Below are 24,569 nucleotides of genomic sequence, written 5' to 3' on the forward strand. Positions count from 1 at the left end.
TTAGGAAAATAGATCGAGTGAGGGGTAATAAGAGGGCTAGATTTAAACATCATGAGTATAGCCAGCCTAGGTTCCATGGAGGGAACCGCCCTCTGTTTTAGAGGCGTCCGTCTATGCCAGCACTTTCATTAGCTAGTGATCCCGCACCTAGAAGCAAACAGGAGCAAAGGGGCAGATCTTTTATGTCTAGGTCACATAACAGTATTGGTAACATGCCCCGCTATTCTCCTTGTTCATAGTATGGTAGGAGTCATCCCGATGAGTATTTCATAAATCTGAGGGGTTGTTTTGGTTGTGGCAAGTAGGGCCACAGACTTAGATAATATCCTGTTACTGTTCTTCATAGAGTCATACTTGCTTATTTGATAGAGTTATACATAGTGGATTTTGACCTTATTCTGGGTATGGATTGGCTTCATTCTTGTTATGTATCTATAGACTATCGTACCTATATGGTCAAGTTTCAATTTTTTGATGAACCAGCTTTTGAGTGGTCCGAGAGTTCGGTATCTCCCAAGAGTCATTTTATCTCCTATCTTAAATCCAGAAAGCTAATATCCAAAGGTTGCATCTATAACCTAGTTAGATTCAAAGACACTAAGTCCGAGGCTCCAACTATTCAGTCAGTCGATACTATTAATGAGTTTCCAAATTTTTTCCAAAAGATCTCCCAGGGGTACCTCCTGATAGAGAGATAAAATACGGGATTGACCTTCTTCCCGATGCTCGATTTATTTCTATTCCGCTAAACTGTATGGTATCTACTGAGCTTAAAGAATTAAACTCAAAGATCATTTAGACAAAGGTATTATTAGGCCAAGTATTTCTTCTTAGGGCACACCTGTCTTATTCATGCGAAAGAAAGATGGTTCTTTGTGTATGTGTATTGACTTTCGTCAACTTAACAAGGTCACAGTTAAAAATAAGTATCCTCTTTCGAGAATTGATGACCTGTTTGATCAGTTGTAAAGTACAAGTTATTTCTCCAAGATAGACCTTAGATCCAGTTATCATCAACTTAAAGTGAGGGAATGTGATATTCCAAAGACAGCTTTCTAAACTCGCTATGGTCACTTTGAGTTTCTAGTTATGTCCTTCGGCCTAACCAATGCCCAAGCCGCCTTCATGGACCTCATAAATCGAGTGTTTAAGCAATATCTCAATATGTTAGTCATTGTTTTCATAGATGATATCCTTGTGTACCCCCATAATGAGAATGACCATGCAAATCATCTTAGAATTATCTTGCAAACCCTTAGAGATCACCAGTTGTTCACTAAATTCAGTAAGTATGAATTTTTGCTAACGTCTATAGCCTTTTTGGGTCATATCATTTCAGCCGAGGGTATTAGAGTTGATCCCCAAAAGACAGAAGCTATAAGAAATTAGCCTAGACCTATCTCTCTGTCTGACATTAGAAGTTTCTTGGGTCTAACGGGCTTCTATCGTCATTTTGTTGAGCGTTTCTCTTCTATTGCATCTCCCATGGCTCGGTTGACCCAAAAGAAAGTGAATTTCCAGTGGTCAGATTCCTGTGAGAAGAGTTTTCAGGAGTTGAAAACTCAACTTACTTCAGCCCCTATGTTGACTTTACCTAATAATACAAATGGTTTTTTGGTGTATTATGATGCCTCTAGAATTGTTTTAGGTTGTGTATTGATGCAAAGAGGTAAGGTTATAGCCTATACCTTTATGCAGTTGAAGACGTATGAGAAGAATTACCCAACCCATGATCTTGAGTTAGTTGCTATGGTCTTTGCTTTGAAAATATGGAGACACTATCTTTATGGTGTTCATGTTGATGTGTTTACTGATCATAAGAGCCTGCGGTATGTGTTTACTCATAGGGAGTTAAATCTTAGGAAGAAGAGGTGGTTGGAGGTGTTAAAAGACTATGATATGAGTGTGCTGTATCACCCGAGAAAGGCCAACATAGTGACGGATGCCCTTAGAAGATTGTCTATGGGTAGTGCTACTCATGTAGAGGAAAGGAAGAAAGAGTTAGCTCACGATGTGCATTTTTTTGGCTAGATTGGGTGTAAGATTACTTCATTCATCCGAGAGGAGTACGTTGGTGCAAAGTAGTTCCGAATCCTCTTTAGTTTCAGAAGTGAAGGAGAAGCAAGACAAGGATCCTAGTTTGGTTGGATGGAAGGAGTTAGTTCAGGACCAAAAGATAGAGGTTTTCTCCTAAGGGGGAGACAGCGTGTTGAGAATGCAAAGTAGATTGTGTGTTTCGTGTGTTGATGATCTGAGGAAGAGGATTATGGCTGAAGCGCATGGTACACGGTATTCTATTTATCCCAGCACCACCAAGATGTACCCAACTTATAGGAAATCTATTGGTGGAATGGTATAAAGAAGGATATAGCCGAGTTTGTAGCAAAGTGTGCAACGTGCCAACAGGTTAAGGTAGTGTACCAAAGACCTGGTGGTGTGATGCAAGAGTTTGGTATACCCACTTAAAAGTGGGAGGTGGTAAATATGGACTTCATGACCGGGTTGCCTCTTTCTCATCATCATCATGATTCTATTTGGATTGTTGTGGATAGGCTGACTAAGTCGACACATTTTTGGCCCGTGCTCACATCTTATACAGCTAAGGATTATGCTAGATTGTATATCCTGGAGATTTTTAGGCTGCATGGAGTTCCCTCTTCCATCATTTTGGATAGGGGAGCTCAATTTACTTCTCAGTTTTAGAGGGCGTTTCAGCAGGGTCTTGGTACCTAAGTTCTTTTGAGTTATAATTTTCATCCGCAGATAGATGGTCAGGCTGAGAGGACCATTTAGACCCTGGAAAATATGTTGAGGGCATGTTCTCTTAATTTCAAAGGTAGTTGGGATGAGCATTTGCCATTGATAGAGTTTGTCTATAATAATAGTTACAATGCTAGCATCGGTATGGCACCATTTGAGGATTTGTATGGTAGGAGATGTAGGTCACCCATAAGGTGGTTTGAAGTGGGTAAAGCTGCCGCAATTGGGCCTGATGCTATGTTTGAAGATATGGAGAAAGTTAAGTTGATTAGAGAGAGGTTGAAGACCACTCAGAGTAGAAAAAAGTCATATGCCGATGTAAGAAGAAGAGATCTTGAGTTTGAAGTGGATGATTTGGTGTAATTTAAGATTTCACCATTAAAGGGGTGAAGAGTTTGGTAAAAAGGGAAATCTTAGTCCCCGTTATGTTGGCCCGTATAGAGTTTCGACCCGTGTTGGAAAAGTATCCTGTGAGGTTAAGTAGCCCACAGAGTTGTCAGCTGTTCATCCTATTTTTCATGTCTCCATGCTTAAAAAGCCTATTGGTGATTCTGTTGTTGTAGATCCTTCAGAGAGTGCTGATATTCTTAACAGTCTTTCATTCGATGAGATTCCCATTGAGATCCTAGATTTTCAGATCCGTAGACTGAGGAACAAAGAGGTTCCCTTAGTCAAAGTGTTGTGGCAGAACCAGTCTGTTGAGGGTGCTACTTGGGAGGCAGAAACAGACATGCAATCCAAGTACCCGCACCTCTTCTCCGTGAATTTAGATCAAGATGAAGGTATTAGTCTTTCTTAACTTATCCATTCGAATCTATAGTGCAGCTATGTATCTGTTCTTGTATTAGTTTTTACAATTTCCGAGGTATTCAAGAGTTTAGAGAGATTCAGCTATGTGTACTCTATGTTTCCTGTGTTCCTAGTCCAACCAGCGCATTCGAGGATGAATGTTTCTAAGGGGGAGATATTGTAAGACCCTAGGAAATTCTCTCATAGAATGAACCTTAGGGCATGTCAAGTGAGGCGTGATTCCGACCCTAAAAGATTGAGAAGTGACTTCCTAAGTGACTATCGTGTTAATCATATAGAATTTCCCCAATTTCAACTTTTTATCACATGGGAAATTCGATAAGCTTTCCGTCATATAAGATTTGCCAAAATCTGATACTCGGGTAAGAAGTTAAGGCTAATTTAAGTCCTAGTCATAAAACTATGTCATTTTAGAGCTTGACGTATCACAAAGAGGTTCTATTTGATAATTGTCAATTTCCAGTGGAACTCCGTGATAGTGGCGCATCGCGGAGGACCCCAACTTCCCAATAGACAATTTCCAGTGGCCTGGCGCGATTGTGAAGCGTCGTGCTGAAGTTCCAGGTCCCAACTAGCGGGATAACGCAATGGCTCCACATCGCGGTGACTACCAATTTCCACTGAGCCACCGCGATAGTGGTGCGTCGTAGTGGCCTATGAAATCGGGTTTCCAGTTTAATTTTTTCAGCTTTGTACAGAAGTTAGAAAGGGAATTTTGGACTTTTTCCAAGCCTCTTAAACCGTGCAAACTCCAAATCAAGGTCATTTACAAGCATTCTATGAAGTCTCTCTCAAGTTTTCTCTCAAAAAAACCCTAAGTATCCAAATCATCTTCCAAGAATCTCAATAATCCACCATAGATTTTCTGAATTGAGTCAGGATTCAAGGTTCCCAAGTCAAGGGCTTCAGGAACCCTCATTCAAGAGTACGAATAGAGTCCCAAAAGCGAGAGTTCATCCAAAGCTTCTAATTCAAGGTATGCGGGGGTTTGAACAAGGGTAATCTTTTCACCCTTGTGCCCAAAAGCTTATTTAAACTACAATTCTCTGCAATTTATGAGATTTTACATGAAATTAAATTAGGGGTTTTCACCCATTGATATTGGTTGCAAGTTTTTGATGTTTCCCTTGACATTTAAACTTCGAGATCAGTTACCTCCCTAAACTAAAGTATTTTCAATTGAGATAAGATATTTTCCTTTAAAACTAAAATACTTTCCCTTGATATGAGTATTTTTTCCTAAAGCTTGAAATGAGATATTTTCTTAATGGGAATGAAATGCCTTCAAGTATGTTCCAAAGTTATATAATTTTGAATTCTAAGTATTTGAGTTCAAAAGAGTTATAAGTTCTTGAGCATTGAAGAAGTTTTACTCTCCATGAGACACATGCATGAGTTGAAAGTATTGCTTAATGTTTTCTTTAGACTTGAGTAATGAGAATAAGAGAAGAGTATAAATTTCAAAGATGAAAGTATAATGATTCATGAGATTGTGTTATATGTTCCATTCTACATGATTCATGAGCTTTACATTTTATACTTACTCAAGTCATGTGAGTCATTACTTATTGCATGCATGATTTGATTAAAGAGTATTGATGTTGTTTCATATAAATGCATGCATCCCCACATACTCAGTACATTCCCAAGTGATGATACATATATACATCTATATGCTGCATTGTCTTATAATGTAGGTTCAGGTGCTCAGTCCTAGCCTCGTCAATGACTTTCGAGTACCACTGTTTACATTACTATAGTGGTGATCCTCATGGTTCGAGGACCTCTCTTCAGACATTTCTGCGTTTGAGAGACTATGTTTTTTTTTTACTTTCAGTTTATTTTGAGTCCGTTGGGGACCTGTCCCAATGGCTCTCTAGTTCATTGATTAGTAGAGGCTTTGTTAGACTAGTTATTAGATTGTGGTTGTGTGGAGGTTTCCAATATTGTGGTCGTTTGGACCGAACATTTTCTCCGTATTTCCTTTCATATGATATGACTATGCTAGTGTTTAAATTATTTCATCTTGAAATAAGTGTTATAAGTTGAAACGGGCTCAAAGCGTTATCTTGGGGCTAATTGTATCCTTAAGCACTGTGTGACATCTTGAGAGGTGATTTTGGGTTGTTACAATATCATTCGAGTTACCCTGCCAGTGAGGGTTGATAGAAGAGCTTCCTGTCAGAGAGGGTTAACTCACAGCTTGTCCTTACTCGTGGCATAGTACTAACACCTTTGTAATTGGGGTTACAGGTTGGACCCCAATCAGTTTAGAGAGGGGCATGTTGGTTAAATGATTACCTCATACAGTCTTAGTTCTAGTCTCAGTCTTAGAATAAAACTCATTTTAGTTCTACAGATTCAGACTATTAGACATAGTCACTCAGCTCAGTATAGACCTCAGTGTAGTTCCATAGTATTCAGAACTGTCAGATACAGTCATTTAGATATCAATAATACAGTATTTGAAAGCTCAGATATCGATTATCAGTATTCAAATTTAGTACTCAGTATTAGCATGGTCTTAGTTACAGTTTATGTATTCATGCATGTTCTCTTACTCAGTCATACTCATGTTATTCAGTTATTATTGTGTTTGCATATGAGTCCATATATTTTAGCCTACCTTACTGAGCATACCAGTACATTCAAAGTACTGACGCATACTTTTCTTTGTGCTATGATGTCTTATATCATAGGTTCAGATGCACGGGCTCCAAAGTACCCTAAGCAGTTCAGATTCTCAGCTTTTAGAGTAGTGGTGAGTCCTCATAGTTCGAGGACATGCTTATTATTTAGAGTACTTCAGTTTTATTTCAGTAGATGGAGTTAGTTTGCGGCTTGTCACATCAACTCCAAAGTTCAGACAGTTAGAGGCTTTTCAGACGAGTATTTCAGACAGTTGTTTAGTTTTTCAGTACGTATATTCAGATTTACTTACAAATGTGAACCTTATGGCTTATGTTTCTACCTATTTCCGCAATCATTATAGTATTTATTACACAATTATTGCAGTAGGTACCAGTCATGGGTTAGCTTATGGTCCTTTAAGATTATAAGCACCGTGTAGCGTCCGGGGTACAGACTCGGGGTGATACATTATTTCTTAAGGGATGGACTCGGGGCGTTACATTATTTCTTAAGGGATGGATTGGTAAAAGAGGTTTTGGCGTGGTTAAGGGCTAGGAGGTTCTTATTTCCTTGGTACATGGACAAATTCCTTTTCATACTTTTGAAACTTGATGTTTAATCCTACATATATGACACACCCAAATTACAACTCTCATTAGAAAGTGTAAGTGGTCGCTGTCAAATATAAAGCCCAACTAGGTTGGGGTCGAATCCTGTAGGGAATACTGTACAAACTAAGTATTATGTTTGTTAACATACTATTGCTCGAAGGTTCCTGAATAAAGAGGGGTTGTGGATTGCTAACAGTATTTAAATAGTTGTAACGAGTAGCGTTCTAGCTAGCGAGTTTTATTGCAAATACTAATTCAATGAGAACAAACAAACTAGAGTTATGTTCACTAAGATGTACAAACAGAAGGGGTTGTGAATTATCTTAAATTCCCAATTTACAACTTCTATTACAAGAGTCATTGAATTCTAAAACTTACCCATTTGTTTCACAACCTAACTAGGTAGTTTACCCTTTAATTCTTTTGAACTCAAAGAATATATGAATTTAGGCAACTAATCTCTTATGTGAGTCAATCCTTGTGAAGACATCAACTCATAACCCAGAGGTTAAGGCCTTTTGACTTTATGTAAACTCCTTCTTTTCCCAGCATATACTTTCTTCTTAGACAAGTAATGTTCTTTGGCTCACCCTTCAAAGTTGCAACCAAGAAAGTTCATTAATGTGAAGAAAGGTTTATACAATCTCAATTATGTATGGAAATTAAGCATTTTCATAACACCAATCAATTATTCACATCAAGGCTCCCACAACCCTAGTTATGAAAGTTTAGCCACACATCTCAAGAGAAGAAGAAGAGAAAATCATTGCATTCTTCATAAATGGATTCAAAGAATTACTTACAAACGTTACAATAATTGTTCTTGAATCTTCAATGAGAATATGAATAAAGATAACTAGATCCACAATTGTAGCTTGAATCCCAGAGAATAATACATACAATAAGGTTTCTAGCTCGAAAATATGATATAAGATCCCTAAATAAAACCTAAATTGGGTATTTATATGTTCCCAGGTACAGTGGATTTAAAATTTGAATTCATTAAAGCCGTGTCGAAGTTGACGGCCACATTGACAGCCTGTCCAATTCCTGACGGTCCGTCACGTGGACCGTCATTGAAGGTCCTAATTGGATACTTTTTGGTTAAGTGGTGACAGTAAGGTTGGCGGACCGTCACTAGCCTGGCAGTCCATCGCACGAGCCATCGCTTGATCCTCAGAAAGGCCATTCTCTATTTTAGCCTTATGGCCAAGTTGGCGGTCCATCAGAGATCTGGTGGACCGTCTCTTGAACCATCACAGGGATCACTTAATTTGTCCTTTCTGTTTAACTCTGATGGTCACCCTCACGATCTGTCGCATATCTGACGGTCCGCCAGTTAGACTGCCAGTGGCCTTTTTCTGCCAGTTTTCCAAGTTTCTTCTTCAGCTAACTTTTTGACTTGAAAACACTAAAATTCAGTATTAAATACAATATCAGCTGCTTGGAAATGTACAATTATCTCTAGAAAAAGATGTAAAATGTTCTGTCAAAAGCCAGAACATCAATATACTTGAAGTATGGTTCTAGCTTGGCTTCAATATTTTGGAACGTTACATTTAACCATGATGAAAATTGATAATACCCCACTGGAAAATAATTTTAAAGTGTTGGAAATTATTTAAACAAGATGAAAATTATTTTAAAGTTATGAAAATAATAAAGACGATGTATAATGAATAAAATGCTTAAAATTAGTCATAATATGCCAAAAATTAATTAGACACGCTATAACTTAAATTGACATGTTCAAACTTAATTTAATATGTTGACAGTTAATTAATGATCCTAGAACATGATTTCTAAGTGATAAAATAATTCATTAAGATGCTGAAATTTAAGTGATAACCTAGAACATATTGCCTAAGTGATAAAATAGTTACGTTAAAAAACATTCAAGTCACATAATCCCCACCACACATAAGCAACCCCCAAATTCTTTTATTAGGTGATAAAATTTATACAATATTGATTACATGTCTATAATGAATATGAAAGAAATAATAATAAATAAGGAAATCAAAGACTTTCTAGACATCCTTTAAAGCATCCCAAACTTAGACGACGCTTCGTATATCCTGAATGTTCACCTTTTAATGAAATATGTTAAAGACAAACATAGCATAAAAGCTAACATAAAGAATTGGGAAGCACTAGGTAGGGCCACAACTAGAGAAACAGACATACATGTACATTTCAAAACAAGATAATTAGTCTACATCAAGTCTTATATACATGTTTTCTAGGTTCAAGCTAGAAGAAAACTACTACATAAGAAATGAAAAATTCATTGATAGAGGCTTACTTGTTGGAAGTTAAATTGATAAAAGAACCAAAATTGAAAGCTACACACAAGATCTAGAGAATGTCAGAGAAATAGTAAGTAGAAAGCCAAAACTAGCCTTTTGGGGATAGAACTTTCAAATGTTTTTTTTTTGTGTAAAATGTAATGCTCAAAGTGTGAGCGAGTATCCAAGGTCTGTCCAGATAATGAGGAAGTTTATCATCTATATATTGGAAGGACAATAGTTATTATTGGAGAGAAAATATATTTAAATTTTTTTAAGGGAATTAATAGAGGCGACATTAAAGAAAGGGAGATAAAAATAGCAAAAATATCATCTGTCTTAAGTAACAAATATTTTTTTATAGAGAAATAAATAAAAATGGGGATTATTCTTTGGAGAAAATCATATTCTTCCTTTGAACAATAGGATATTTTGATTTTGTAGATGGATTTTATGAATATGGAGAAAGTAAAATATAACAAGTAACATTGATTGAAATGATTTTGAAGGTCAAAATATTCTTCACGAGAAAGGAAAGATGGTGAGGAGGATTGTTCTACTTAATGAAAAGATTTGGCAAAATTTGAATTTAAAAATTTGAATTTTGAGCTTGTTTAGGACTAAATAAATTTCTTTCAAAAATAATATGTAAAATGAATAACTACTAAATACTAAGTGTAGAAAATAATAATAAATTATTAAATTAATCATTGTACTTTGTAGTAAGAAAATTCAAAATATAAGAATAATAATTCTAAAAATATTTAATCAAATACTTATTAAATAAACAAAAAGAAAAATGAAAAGAATAGTTAAAGAAAACTTTACTAGTGAAGAATATTATATAATAGTGATAAAAATAATTAAAATAACAGAAATAATAATAATACTACTTAAATTAAGTGAATTGAATCTAGAATAAATATTTTGATAAAAATAAGTAAGAAACAGCAGATTTTGTCCTTGCGAACAAAACAACCGCTCGAGTGAGAAAAATGATGAATAGGAGGCCCAAAATTGGGTGTAACCAAATGTCCTTATTTTCTCGAAAATGAGAGACAAATTTTCGAGTAAAGAATGTTGACTTAGTAGTCAATTTTTTTCGATCGAGAGGGTGACTCTTTTGGATTAAGAGAAACAAGAGGGAGCAGTGGAAAATGGTGTGACCAAGACTTTTGTTCTAGTCACCTACATATCTATGATTTTATGAGAATCAGGTCGTGTACAGTTCTAAATTTAGGAGCGAATGAGATTTCTAAAGAAAATTGATGAATGCAACATTCATTTATGGACAACATGAGTTGAGAAGATTAGAGTTTTGAGTGATATAAAAAATGGAGTGTGAATATGATTTACTTCATATTGTGAAATATAAGGATAAAGAAGTATGTTTTAAAAGCGGAAGGAGAATAATTCTCAAATTTCTTTCCTTATGATAGTTAGGACTTGCGTGTAGCTTCTAACAAAAGTAGATAAAATGGTTAGTTCACAAGCATAGAGAAGTTTAAATAATGCAGTGAAAATTAATAGTAATAAATAACAATAATAACGAGAGGAGATAAGAAAACGTATCTTCAGATGTGGTTCTTGTGGCTCAAATTTTTTTGATGAACCTCAAAAAAATATGTTGTAGTTTTATCTTTTAAGACGAATATGATCATGTTGACTATATACCTATAATATCAACTGTCCTTATTTTAGAGTGGACTCAACTGTCTTATTTTAGGACAAACGATTCTGATATATCCGACTATAGGCGAATGAACATGATATATCCAGCGTTAGTGCATAAAAACTCAATATATTATATTATAGGGTAGACTAATCTGATATATCCTATTTTAGGATGGACGAACTCAGTATATCCTAGTATGAAATGGATGAAGCTTGTATATCCAATTTTAGGACAGACAAACTTTATGTATCTTATTATAGGGAGGACATCCCCAATATATTTTATTTTAGGGTGGATAAACTGGGATGTCATTTTATTGTCAATCCTATCAATGCAATAAATTATGAGGTGGTTGTCGAGCCTGTCAATGAAATGTATTATCGGGTTGGTGGTCGAGTCTATCAATACAATGTATTGTTAGATGGTTGTCAAGTATATCAATGAAATATATTATCGAGTTGGCTATCATGTATGTCAATACAATGTATTAGCCGGTTGGCTGTCGAGGCTATCAATGCAATGTATTATCAGGTTGGCTATCGAGGCTATCAATGCAATGTATTATTAGGTTAGGTATCGATTCTGTCAATGAATATTATCGGGTTAGCTATCGAGTTTTTCAATGTATTGCATTATCAGATTAGTTGTCAAGCCTATCGATACAATGTATTATTGAATTTGTTGTCATCAAATTTGAGGAGATAAAGCAACTTAACCTCTTTCCAAGGTTAGAGATGTAGTTTGGGATTCATTTGATGATGATTATTCAAGTTGTGTTAGGTAGTTGCTATATTTGTACCTATTGTATACACTCAAATAAAAATTGTATGTTTTGAAAAATAAGGCTGACTCATACCTTTGCTTTGCTTGACCCCTTATCATTGTTTTGATTTCATGGACAGAACTAAAATTCATTATGGTTGATTTATTAGGAATCCTTAAAAATTTTTGTGCTAGTTTAGAATAAATATATTCTTTTGCATGTCCTCGTGAATTGAAATGTTACTTGCTTATGAAATTTTTGAGGACCTCTCAAAAATTTTTCCCCTGTTTTCACTCATGGAGTCTTATAATCTAGCTATACTCATAAAAAAATATTAGTTTAACTAAAATAGTTGACTTACATTTGAACTGTGAAGTCTCAATTTTGAATTTGCATTTTGGCAATAGGGAGGCCATAGGATGGGCTAAAATAATCTAGCTTTGTCAAATAAAGAGTCTTGTCAAAATTTTTTATGATTTGTATATGGAGAATAAAGAAATTTTAATCAGAGTGAGACTGAAATAAAAAAGTATAGTCAAAAGTAATTTGCATAGAGAGAGGAGGAAAGAGGTTGGGCTTTTTGTATGTCGAGCATATTTGTCATATTGTGGATTCTCAATCGAGTTGATGATCAAATAATTGACAACCTCTAAGAAAACATAAATAAGTCAAATAAAGAAATAATCAATATACAAAATTTAAGGCACTAATGTCAAAAGATGAGTTACTCGTCAAAGAGGACATTGAGCTAAATGAATGAGTTAGAATATAACTTAAGCCTGAAAAGTGAATTGATATCAATAGGTAGAAAAGTAAGAACTAAATATTAAGCTCTTACTTAAAGCTAATGAGGTGAACAAGTAAATTACGATAAGATATATAAGAGATACATTTAGAATATTTAAAGAAATTTTGTTTTGGGAAAAAATGGGAGAGTCAAAGATTTAAAATTTTTGAAGAGTTAACTCAACTGAGATATTTAGTTTGAAGCATTTGAGAATCTTAAAGATTGTGAAAATTATTTGAGTTATCCAAAAATCAAGAGTTTTCGCTCTTATGGCATTATAGGAACATGAAAGAAAGAAAGAATATAAGATTTAACAAAACAATTATTTGAATGAAGAATTTTTCAAAATTTTTAAACACTAGGATATTTTTAAAAATAATGAAAAGGAGGACTGCATCCTTATATAGGATTGCCTACATATCTTGTTTGACAAGAATCAGGTCAGACGTGGTTCAAAATTGGGACATAGTAAAATTTGGAGGCATATTAAGAGTTGAATGAAAATTTAAATAAGGATAGCAAACACATAGCACACAATAATTAATGCTTGCATGACTTAGAATTTTCTAAGATTTAGGCAGACACAGACCAGAGGTATTCTTATGTAAGAAGGTACATGGTCCCATAATAGTAAACTATCTGCTACACCTCATCTTATCTGACTCTATAAATTGAATATGGAAGTGAATTTGGAGAGGTGCCAAGGCACACATACCAGTATTGTGTATAATGTGTCAAAGTGTGAGGCTCCCAAGTGGGGAAAGTATAAGAAAAATTCCATTTATATAAAACAATAACAATTAGCACATGATAAGATATAATAACATTATGAGCAATTAAGGAAAAGCAAATGTTTAATAAAATAATGAGTAAATGTATGAATAAAGAAGGTTCATAAAAAATTTATGAGATATGCCCATAAATAAATAAAGGGATAGATGGAGATGATTAATCATGAAATAATAATCTAATAAGGAAACATACAAGGGATACAAAGAAAAGGGTTTAACATAGATAGAAAATAATTTAAATAAGGAATTGATAAGTACTAAATTTGAAAGAGAGCTTACAAATATCAAAAGAAAAACACAACTTTAAACAAGGAGACACACATATATGAGATATGAAAGTTATGAAGTAGTAATAAATAAGGTGTATGCACATAAGTAATGACGACATCCTAGATTTATTAGGATGCATATTCCTTAGTAAAAGTAGATATAGTTAAGATCTAGAGAACAATACTAATTTACTAGTCGTGGTTCACTCAAGAGGACAACTTGAGAGTGGAAAAGCTCATGATCGTCGATGCACCACTGATTGATTGATTCATGAGATATTTTCCATACAGTGTTTTAGGAAGTGAACTTCCATGAAATCATGCAGCCATTCTTAAGATAAAATAAAAGAGTTTCCAAGTAAAGAAAGTATGATCAAAAGGCCAGTTATATAAAATAGTAACATATAACATATAGTGAGAAAGCAGTAACAGATTTAAATTTACTTAATGAAAGAGATAAATAAGTGACATTGACATTATTACAATAATATATAAGGAAATAAGATAAAAAGTATGAGAGACATTAAAAGGACATAAACAAGTAATGGAATAAGGAGAAGGATTTAGTTTGGACACAACTTAAGCATTAAAGTAAATAAGTGAAAGGGGAAAGAAAAGTGGACAAGCATGGAAAGAAAGAATAAATCCTTAAGGCAAAAAAATAAATGAAAAAACAGAAGGACTTATCATAAAAATTATTCAGGGATATAAAGGAATAAAAATGGTAAGAAAACTAACTCATTAAGGAAACAAACCAAAAATATGAAATAAAGAAAAACATTTACTACCCAAATAAATAAATATGGTGAAAGGGAAAAGGTTATTCATAAAGAAAGACCAAAATAAAACATAAGATCCCATATAACACATGAATTCGTAATGGTTAGAGTCTAAGTATCCCTAACAGAATCAACATGCTTTTCTGTTCTCTTTTTCTCGTGAAAGGGGATTCAATATGATAACTCTTTTTATGATAGTTTTAAAAGAGAGAGTTACCACCTAATGAATTTAGGTGTGTTAGGGTATCATTCTACCACTCCTATGATCTTATTTTATTATTATTCTGCATCACTAAAAATTCGTGTAAGGGTTCAAGTGTCATGATTCAAACCCATCTTGAGTGGCACCCACATTACTCACTCATTGGGAGAACCATCTACCCCAGCATACCAAGTCAAAATCAACACATAAAAGAGATAATAAAACTAATCCATCAATAAAAAATCAATTTTCTAAAGAAAAAACATAAGCACAACTTAAAGATGGAACATTTTACTTAACCAAAATCATTCCTAGGAAATTCGCTCATACCAAAATTACCGAAGGTTGTCAAGAAATTGATGCAACCCTAAAAACTAAATATAAAATATAATTCCAGAAATTAAGATTTATTCATCCAAGAAGAATTCATTAAAGGCCGAAACATGCTGCTCACCCTTGTATCCAAAGTCAACAGTTGGAATCATAAGTGAGGTCTCATAGGAGCTGCTGGAATATGCGCTACAATCGGTAAAGTAAATGCCGGTGTAGTATCATCACACAAGAATAACAGTGTACTAGTAAGGTCATTTATCCAATCCAATATGAGAATACGAACATATAACTAAGTTATAGTTCAACAAGTTAATCCATTCTTAACAAACATACACTTAGCATAACAAGCAACAATAAACAATTAGAAATCAATCAACAATTTAACATATTATCACCAATTCAAGTATAGTCAAGCCAAGTCATAAAAAATTTAGGACAATTTATAAAGTATAAAACTATATTTTTGTGGTGCACTCATGGAACCGTCAAACTCACTTGACCCTCGCACATATACGCTATTGGGTATACAACCAGCCTCTAGCCATGACCCGTAGGGGACAATTATCATTTATGTACTAAAATCTCAAACACAAGTATCTGCTAATGTTGTTTCACACAAAACCCTGTTAGAACATTCTAAATATAGAATATTCCAGATTTAGCAGTAAGGCAGGTCTAAATCATATAACAACTACAAATCATTTGTAAAGAATAGACCCAAAAATATATACTAACAAGTCATACTACAACATTGTTAACATGTACATATAACACAAATTTGATTAAACTACAATATCATCACCTAACTCGAACTAGGCTTGCACAACTCCTCTATGTCGGAGCCTTGCTCTTTCGTGTAATTTTTGCTTTCTCGTGGTCTAGAACATGCACATAAATACATAATTAAATAAATGAACTTACATGTCATGATTTATAACTCACACCCAACTTTTAAGGTCAATTTCATGATCATTCTATTCCTGTTTTAGGGATTTTCCACCATAATTCATCTAAAACTACCTATTTCATGAGTAAATTAGTAAATTAACAGAATGGAAGGGTAATTTACATATTAATAGTCAAAACCCCTTAACTTATTCCTTAACATTTCCCCTTGCACCAACAATTAACATAAATCCACCCTAAAATACTCATTGGACTCCATGAATTAAAAATTTTAAGGCTTTATAATTAAATATGAGTTAACGAAGACGAATTTCTTACCTAACGAAGTCAAATGAAGAATTTTTGGTTTCTTTTGCCCTAAATTGCCCTTTCCTTGCTCCAAAATGAATTTTAGAAAAAAAAAAGCTATTTTAGCAAAATATTTTAATAAATCTGAAGTTTTCACCACCACTGGTATAGTGGTGCCACTATATTAATATTGACCACTATAGCGGTCGGTGACCACTGCGGAAATTATTTCACTATAGCGCTTGCCGCTATAGCAGTGATCTGACCAATATAGAAACATCGATGGGATAGGATGTTCTTCATTTCCTAAAAATCCTCTTTTTGCAACACGCCTTAATTTTAAGATATTTCAAATAGTTCCCTTTATGCTAAGATTAATTATGAGAGTTCTACTTATCCAAATTCAATTTTGTAATTCCTATGGGATTTTATCATATATAACTAGAAATCAAGACAAACCACTACCCTGGTACAAATCATTCCCAGATTTTCTTTGGCCACACTTGCCAAAAAATATATCAAAACTAGGCTAGCCTAAAATTTATAACTTCTAAATCAAAAAAAATTTAGACCTGAGATTTTAAATGAAGGACTTATAAGTAATGACAAAGAGGGTCACTACAACAAATATAAATTTACCAATCATTTGTACCTGAAGTATCAAATGAGAAATATAGGCTAAATAAAGAAAATAAGAGTACATGTATCCTAAAACAATTGAGGGTACTTATCCCGCATATCCTTCTCTATCTCCAAAGTAGTGTTCTCAGTCGGACGATGCTTCTATTGAATCTTCATTGAATGAATTTCCTTCATCCTCAAGTTTTGAACATCCCGATTAAGAATAAGCAATGGTTCCTCATTGTAAGAAAAATACTTATCTAGAAGCATCAAATCCCTCTTAATGATGTAGTCTCCATCTCCATGGTACCTTTTCAGCACTGAGACATGAGATATTGGATGGGCTCCCAATAATCCCAATAGTAGAGCTAATAGATATTTAACTAGACCCACTTCCTTAAGGACCTTGAAGAGACCTATATATAGAGGGTTGAGTTTTCCCCTCTTACAAAATTTGATGACTCCCTTCATGGGAGACACCTTCTATAAAAATTGCTACCAACTTTGAAGCACATCTCCTTCATCTTACAGTCCACATATTTTTTGGGCCTACTTTAAGCAACCAACAACTTGGCTTTAATTAATATTACCTTCTCCTATGTCTTTTTTACCAATCTCATGCCCAAAGGCTTAACATTTTCTAACTCAAATCACCCAATAGTTGAAATACACCGCTTTCCATAAAGCACCTCAAATGATGTCATATCAATACTGGAGTGATAATATTTTTGTATGAAATGTCATACAAAGGAAGAAAGTGGTCTCAATGACCATCGAAATTAATCACATAGACACTAAATATATCCTCTGGCACTTACATCTCCTCACAAACTACCCTTCACTTTGAGGGTGAAAAGTTGTGCTAAACCTGAGCTTGGTGCCCAACTTCTCATGCAATCTATCCCAAAACATAGAAGTGTACTTTGCATTTCTGTCAGAAATGATAGTAAGTGGAACCCCATGAAGCCTCACAATCTTTTTGACATAAATTTTAGCTAACTATTGAGAGTTGTAGTCTACTCGAACTGGTAAAGATTGAGCTAAATTTTCCAGTCTATCACCACCACCCATATAGAATCATACCTCCCCAAAGTCATAAGGAAACCCACCACATAATCCATATCAATATGTTCCTACATTCACATGGGTAAAGTCATCCTCTGAAGCAACCTTGCAGGACTTTATGCTCATACTTTACCTACTAACAGTTTTGACACTTGGACACATAGTCCACTATGTCCCTGTTCATTCTAGGCCACCAATAAATCTCTATCAAGTCACAAAACATCATGGTTTTATTTGGATGAAAATAATAAGGCAAGTCATGTGCCTCTAAAAGTACATCATAAATCAAATCAATAAACTAAGAAACACATAATCTTTCCTTAAATGACCTCTCCACATACCACTTTATTTTAGAATACAGTAAACTTCTTATCCTTAAATGCTTAATCCACTCCTCTCTACACTATCTAACATACCTTCCTTTTTTAAGGCCTAAAACTGTATGTTTAGAGATGTAAAGTTGTAAACTCTCTAGCTAATGGTCGTCTGGATACCCTAAAAATGATAAACTACCCATACTTATAGATTTTTGGCTCAATGTATCACCCACAACATTGTCCTTACCTAGATGATACTTAATACTTATATCATTATCCTTCAATAATCCCATCCGCCTCTGCTGCCTTAGGTTCAAATCCCTTTAAGTAAATATGTTCTGCAGGCTATGATGATCTGTGAAGACCTAACATTTGACACCATAAAGATAGTGTCTCCAAATCTTCAATGCAAACACCACCTCTGCTAACTCTAAGTCATGGGTTGGGTAGTTCCTTTCATGAGGCTTCAACTTCTTTGAAGCATGAGAAATAACATTTCTAGCCTACATCAACATGACACCCAAACCCAAAAGTGAAGCATCACAAAGCACTATAAAGTCCTTACCTTCAATTAACAATGAAATAATAGGTGTTGTAGTCAAGAGTGGCTTAAGATTTAGAATTTTCTCTTCGCATAGGTCGGACTGAAAAAATGACACTTCCTTTTGAGTCAACCTTGTCAAGTGTGTTGTAATGGATGTAATGTTCTTGATAAATCTACAATAATAAATAGCAAGACCCACAAAACTTCTTACCTCGATCACAAAACTAGGATAATTCCAATTCTTTACTGCCTCAATATTCTGGTAATCCACCATCACCCCTTTATAGGAACCACATGGTCTAAAAAGGTAATTGATGATAATAAGAATTTAAACTTTGAAATCTTAGCAAGTAATATCTTCTCCCTCAAAATCTCCAAGCTATGTGAAGAAGTCCTACATCTTCTTTCTTACTATTGGAGTACACAAAATATCATCAATAAACACAATAACAAAAGAAACCAAGAACAACTTAAAGACCCTATTCACTAAACTCATAAAGGTTGAAAGTGCATTAGTCAACCCAAAAAACATCACCAGAAACTCATAATGGTTATTCTGAGTTATAAAAGCTATCTTTGATATGTACTTCAATCTAATTTATAAATGATATAACCTGACCATAAATCAATTTTTGAAAAAACCGATGCACCCTTTAACTAATAAAACAAGTCATCTATGTAACCTTATTCACCTTTTTGTAATCAATGCACATCCTTAAGCTACTATTCTTATTCTTGAGAAACAAGATCAGAGCATCCCAAGGTGAATCAGTTGGACAAAGAAATCCTTTGTCAAGTAGCTCCCACGATTGAGTTTAAAGCTCCCTCAACTCTGGTAGAGCCATTAGACAAGGTTTAATAAAAATAAGGTGAGTGCCCGGCTCTAAGTCAACGTAAAATTGATATCCCTATTTGGAGGCATACCGATAGGTCTGAAGGAAACACATGTTTTGCCTTATACTTTCCCTCCCACTCTAGTTCCTTCATCCTAGGAATAGCTAGAGTCATTTTTTTAGCATTACAATTTAAAACGACATGATATGGAGATAAATAGGTCATACTTAGAATTATATCAGAGCTTAAAATAACTAAGTCTGCCCAAGTTTGAAAACCCCCAAATAATACAAAGCAAGAATGACAAACATAGGTCACTATCATAGACTTACCCACTAGAGTAAACACATAAAAGAAGATAATAAAGTATATAACAAACCAGATTTTGACCCACAAACAAAAATAATACCTGTGATTACTACGTTAGAAGCCTCGGATTAGTCTTTTCTTAAAATTCATAATAGTGAGCTTGGTCATTTATCTGAGTTAATTGTTTTACTAAATATAATCCTCCCGTAAGACCATCACATTTTTAACCACCCCGACCATCTATAATATTTCCTTATCCTTTTTGTGGAAGACCCCTACTGCTTCCTTCTCCTTTTCTACCCATTGGGACTATAGCCCGAGTTGTTGCTGCATCTGGATATTGGCATTCCTTACAACAAACTTTTTTAAAGTGACCTTCTGTACCATAATATTAATATCCCTACCTAAGAGAATGCCTACTGTTATAAAAGTAAGAAGCCTCTTAGCCTCTAACAACCTATGCCAAAGAAGAACCCTTAGCTAGAACTACATATGAAGCTGGCAAGTCTAATTGATTAGGATAGGCTAAAGAGGCCTACTAAAAATGACCTTTAGAGTAAGACCTACTAAAATTCCTAATATTTCAAGATTTCTTGTCTAATAACTTAACCTAACCCACTTGGGTAACCCCCGCTAATTTTTTCACATAGTCAAAAACTTCGTTGAAACCTTACCCTGCTAAAGCCATATGCATAAACAATACCTGGAGGTTATAATTTAAACCTTTAACATATTGGTAAGTCCTTTCCTCATCAAAAGTCAACTGTTGTGTAGCATAGCGAGACAAGATATGAAACTTGGCCTTATCGACTACAATCAATATTTCACCCTAATCCAATGCCAAAAGCTCATCCTTTTTATGGTTACAAATGGCCCATGGAACATATTTCTCTAAGAAAATAGTGTGGAATCACTCCTAAGTTAGTGGAGGCAAAGTAAGCGATCGATATTCAGCCTACACCCTCGACCATTACTTAGCATCCTTCTCTAGTAGAAAAGTTAGAAACTTAACTTTAATTACCATATTATGTAACCTATTATATCAATCAATAATAAATTAAAAGGCATCCTCAGAATCAATAACCTCGAATATTTGAGGTTTCTTCTTTAACAATTTTTTCAACAGTTCATATTTGGTACTAATCATCACCGAGAACAACACCAGATGAGAAAAAGCATTGGTCACTAAAGATTCATTCATTTTAGAAGCCATGGCGATAGTAGAATAAATAACTGGATCCTGATAAGACGGTACTGTGGGTATAGATCTAGTCCCAGCTAACCCACTTAAAAATCTTACACCTATTGGAAACCTCAATGGACATAGAGGTAGACCTGCAACCCTATCTTGAGCTACTACCTCGATTTCTACACTATGTTCTTCTACTACTTCCATGTCTTCCAAATGATCCTGAGGTGGGAGAGGTAATACTGGCCTCTCAAAATTTTATCCAGCCACCGCTTGACCTCTACCACTAGGGTGTGGCTCATCCTCTACTTCCCCTACCTCTTTCTCTCACTCGTTCTCTTTTTCTCCTAATTAAATCTATAGCAGAAACACTTGGTGCATGATTTATTGGTTGGGTTCTATTAGACCTAGTGTTTACCATTTACCAACAAAAGAATAAATAAGATTAGATACTAATTTGGATCGCCAGATACCAACTAGAATAAAATTATAGAATGAAAGAAAAAAGAATGATAGATTTCCTAAAGTCCTATAGCCTCTTAAATAAAAGTACACACGTCATCGTACCATTTTTTGAGACACTACTAGACCCATTTTGGTATGATGAGTATGATAAATGTATGCTCTAGTATCAAATTTTTCATGACCCAAGCCCACTGTGAGTGTCATCTACTCTACTCACCTGATGGAAGAACCATCTACCTTAAAATAATAACTCAGAATCAACACTTAAAAGAGATAAGAGAACTAATCCATCAATAAAACATCAATGTCTAAAGAAACAACATAATTACAACTTAAAAATAGAAAATTATACTTAATCAAAATGAATCCCTAGGAACCAAAAGTTGTTCATACCAAAACTAATAAAGATTGTCAGGAAGATAATGCAATCCCAAGAAAAAAATCACAAACATAAGTCCACAAATAAAGACTTTATCATCCATGAAGGATTCATGGTAGCTCAAAATATGGTACTGACCCTTGAATTTGAAGTTCACTACTGGAATCACAAGTGAGGTCTTATAGGATCCACTAGAATATGCTACACTAAAAAAAGTAAATATAGGTTTACTACCAACACACAAGAAAAATAATGTATTGGTAGGGTCATTTTGCGAATCCAAGATGAGAATATGAACATATAATTAAGTTACAACACAACAAGTCAAAATATACTTAAGAAACATACACTTCGCATTAACAAGCAACAATGAACAATTAGAAATAAATCAAAAAGTTAACATATTATGTCCAAGTCAAGTTTATCCAAGCCAAGCTATAAATAAGTCAGAACAGTGTTTAATATAATGACCCTCCAGGTCATTTTCTATATATCCACTCATTTTTTTAATATAGAGCTTTTCTATGGCCACTCCAAGTAATTATGACTTGCTAGAATTGACAATTTGGTTATCAAGTAGTTCATTGGGTTTTTAGAGCTATTTCCTTATTTTAAAGTCTTCATTGGTTCAATTTGGCCACTGGGCAAAAACTTTAGTCAAATGGTCTCGCATGCCAATTTTAACTATTCCAAAAGCTCCAAAATGTCGATTTTAGTCTAGGTGGACCCTTGGTCTCAGTCTCGAGGCTTCTAGATTAATTTCAGGCTATTGGTCTAAAATTAAGAAAAATGAAAAGTGGATGTGGGACCCACTTTTAATTAAAATGACCTCAGATGGAAATTTGAACCATTGAGTCCATAACTTTGAATTTGATAGGGTACCATAGTTTATTTGCATATACAAGATTTTAGATGAATCCTAAAGGGTTGGTGGATCTAAGTTTCAATTCGTGCTGGTGCATTACATACGTGACCAATCAGTCGCTTAAGCAACCTATCTTGGCTCATTGGTATTGCATAAGTAAGGTGCATGTTGCATAAGTAGTGTCTCTTAAATAATATCAGTGTACCTTACACTACATGTCCTGAGGCAACAAGTACCGCTTAAGTGATGTTTACTTAAGAGACTCAGTGTCCACTTAAGTGATATCCATGGACCTAGGAAGGGTATACATACCATACTTAGCCCAATTTTCACAAGTTTTCATCCATTCTTTTGAATTTTGAACCCAAAAAAGTTGGAAAACTTGGGAGAATCATTTGTGTGTGATTTTGGACATTTAATAATGTTAATTTACATGTCTATTCTTGGAAATTATGGTAATCTTCCATCAATTTCTTGGTTTAATCCTCCATTTATTTCAAAAATCCCTAAAAGCTTGGTCTCTTGATTATAGCACCATTATAATTTGAAATTCACCCTTTTTAGGTAAATATTCTTTGAACATATAGGGACATTGTATTGGTATCAAAAATGCGATTTCATAAACAAGCCCCACATTTGATTTTTACATAATTTTGGACCCAAAGCACAATAATATAATATGGGTATCATTATTCTTGTATTGATTATTGATTGTTATTTTTATAGCGTGAAACCTTGCGAAAGCTTTTCAAAAAGGGAAATTGGTGGTTTAGCATATTCTTTTAGGTTTTCTTCAATGTCCACATAGGTTAGGTTTACCCTCTTTATATATTAATATTTCATTGTATAATTATGATTTTATGATAGATATAGGGTGGAATTTAGGTATTGGAGGTATGATTGAAAATATTTGGGTTAGTTGTACTATCTAGGCTATCTTAAGATTGTAATTTAGGCGTAATTAGCTTAGTTACTTATATTTTAGGGAGAATAGCTATCTTAGGGATAATGATGTGTTATTTCACATCTATAAATTAATTTAGATACCTTAGCCAAGTCCGGGGTAGAATTTACCTAAAAATAAATTTTGGGAATTAGAAGTAGGCCTCTTCGACCCACCTTCGGCCAAGACTTGTGTTAGCTTTTGTAGAATTATTTATGTATGTTGTATCCTTATTAGTGACTCTTTTGGTACTTTTATGAGAGTTGATTCTAATTTCAAGTAATGTTTGGCGGTTTATTATAATATTTTACTTATACGATTTATTAGTATGGCATATGGTTATGGTTTGTTTATATGAGTCCTGATTCAAGTCTGACAATTAATGATGATATTGATATTTGAGTTTCGGTTCAAGTTTGGTAATTGATGATGAAATTAATACTATGACTTTTGATTCAAGTTTTGTAAATAATGTTATAATATTATACTATTAAGGGTGAAATGATAATAATGATATGAGTTCCTGTATGAGTCCGACATTAAGAGTTGGGCATGATATGATTCGGTATGGATGGGTTAATACTTATAGATAATGTTTGCTGGAGTATAGATCTTCATTTATTTATTTCCCTTGCTAGTACCCTCTAGGCTTATGGGGTCCTGTAATGACCCTTCAGGTCATTATCTGTATTCTTGCCTATTTCTACTGATAGAGCTTTTCTATAGCTTTTCCAAGTCATTAGTAACTTATGGGGATTGATAGTTCGGTTACCTGGTGGTTCGTTTGGTTCCTCGAATAACTTTCTCAATTGGAAGTCTTCGTTGGTCCTAATTGACCACTAAGATAAAAATTTTATAAAATAATCTTGTATGCAAAATTCAACTTCGCCCACACATCTAGAACACTGAAAATTATAGGGTTGCATATCTTATTTATTCAAAAAGGACCCCGGATGCATCTCGAGGCATTGACCAAAGCTCAGAACCAAGTTCCAAGCTTCAGCCATGCCTAATGTTGATCGAGATGTCATGACCATGATGGTTGTGCAAGACCGCTATGCCACGACTACAGCTAGGCGGAGGGCACAATCGAAATACCTGAGGCCTGAGCAAAGCCTATGTAAGTGTTATCTTAGATGGGATTT

This window comes from Capsicum annuum, chromosome 6 (assembly GCF_002878395.1).
Source record: "Capsicum annuum cultivar UCD-10X-F1 chromosome 6, UCD10Xv1.1, whole genome shotgun sequence".
NCBI classification, from domain to species: Eukaryota; Viridiplantae; Streptophyta; class Magnoliopsida; order Solanales; family Solanaceae; genus Capsicum; species Capsicum annuum.